This window comes from Canis lupus, chromosome 25, assembly GCF_003254725.2.
Source record: "Canis lupus dingo isolate Sandy chromosome 25, ASM325472v2, whole genome shotgun sequence".
In the NCBI taxonomy this organism is placed as follows: Eukaryota; Metazoa; Chordata; class Mammalia; order Carnivora; family Canidae; genus Canis; species Canis lupus.
This window is the reverse complement of record NC_064267.1, coordinates 40,721,624-40,723,323: the sequence shown is the minus strand read 5'-3', so window position 1 is coordinate 40,723,323 and position 1,700 is coordinate 40,721,624. Positions and strand designations below refer to the sequence as shown.

Here is a 1,700-nt window from a genome sequence, read left to right as displayed (position 1 = left end):
TTCTCCACAGAACCTAGCCAGGTTCATTGCAAATAGACTTTTTATTTTTTAGTATAAGTAATAAAAATTTATTAAGAATTCCGAGGATGGTGGTTCTTGCACCCAACCTGGAGAGAAGAACCAACACTGTAGGAAATCACTCACTCAGAAATCACACTGTCCCAACACCTCTGGCCAACACAGGGAGGAGCAAAATCATTCCCCCAGAATTTTGGTCAGGCTCTGTTCACCCATGAAGGGTTGGGAGGACAGATGTAGAAGGGACCATACTGGGGGTGGGATGGGGGTATGCTACACCCCAAGCTGGCTCCTCAAAAATCAGAGGAGAAACAGATCCACTTCTTCTCTGGAGTGGAGTTCCTGGTCACTAGGCTCATTTCTTACCCTTAATGAGGTTGTCACTGCCCCGAGTAAAACTTTCATCCTGTAGGTTCAGGACAAGGTTGTCATCAGTGAGATAGATATGGTTCTGCAATGTAGCGATTGTCTTGGAGATATTCTGGGCTGCCTGGATCTTGTGCAGTTCCATCTAGCCAGAATTGTTGCTCAGGGTTCCTCCAAAGTGAGAAGGTTGGGGTTAAGAGTTCACACAAAGCCCAATCTCAATCCTGGCCCGATCCTTACTCCTCTAGCCCTTCTCTGGGCTGCCAAGGCTGTGCTCAGATGGCTCATGCCTGGTCCCACTCTGGTCCCCACCTGTAGGCCCCCATGCAGGAAGCTTCCAGGAACCGGAGGTAAGGCCAGCAGTGCTATTGATCTGCCTTACAGTGAGAGCCAGGCCTCAGGCACCCCCCCACACACACACAAACAAGTAGACTTTTTAATGGGGGAGTTTCTGGAGGGCTTCTTTGCCTTTTTATTTCATCTAAAAGAGAAAGTCTGAAGAGATGAGGAGTTGGGTGTCTGTGGTATCATAGGGAGCTTCTCTTTACCAATCCTGTCACTGCAGTTGGGATCACACAGGTCTCACAGCAATAGGGCTCCATCCTTCCACTCCCAGGCACCATGAATCTGAGAAGCTTAAACCTGAAGAACTAATGAGCTGAGAAGCATCTGCCTGGAGATTTGGAAAAGTAGATCCACCACACACACACACACACACACACACACACAAAATCACACACCATCTCTCTGAAAGAGAAGAAAAAGACGTATGTGAATTCCCTGAATATCTGATAAGCTCTTACTATTTGCCAGTTATCGAGCTAAATGCAGAGAGATACTAAACCAAATTAACTAGATCCTATTAATAAGCCATTCAGAGAGAATGGCTGCCCTGGACATTTGCCTAGACCAATAGCAGGCTTTGCATAAATGAGAAATAAATTTCTATTTATTAAACTCCTGAGAATTGTGAGTTTTTTTTTTTATTTAATTGCAGTTGACCTTATCTATCCCAAGATGGCTAACTAACACATGGCCCTTGCCTGTGACAGGTCCATAATCCAGGAAGGTAACTTCAAGTCTTTATTTCAGTGGCTTCAGTAAGCACTAATTCTTTAACTAAAATAACTAGTTCTAATTTATAGAGGTATTTACTTCCAAGGGTAATGAAAATTTTATCAATATCAAAACATGTATGAAACAAGACAACTAGGAAATTCAAGGTCCTGAGAGCAGCTGTTCTTAGGTCTGGCTATGTGTTAGAATTATGTGGGAGAATTTTTCCAAAATGCCAGTGCCAGAGCCCTAACCTCCAG

The 1,700-nt window shown here is 44.2% G+C and overlaps 1 non-coding gene across 1 annotated transcript; it reads right to left on the bottom strand.

The window, feature by feature from the left end:
* Nucleotides 1-645: 645 nt before the first annotated feature.
* On the bottom strand, nt 646-869 carry LOC112670217 (small nucleolar RNA U89). Its single transcript, XR_003142814.1, has one exon. It is a non-coding gene; the product is annotated as a small nucleolar RNA U89 (small nucleolar RNA).
* Between the last annotated feature and the right edge of the window lie 831 nt (nt 870-1,700).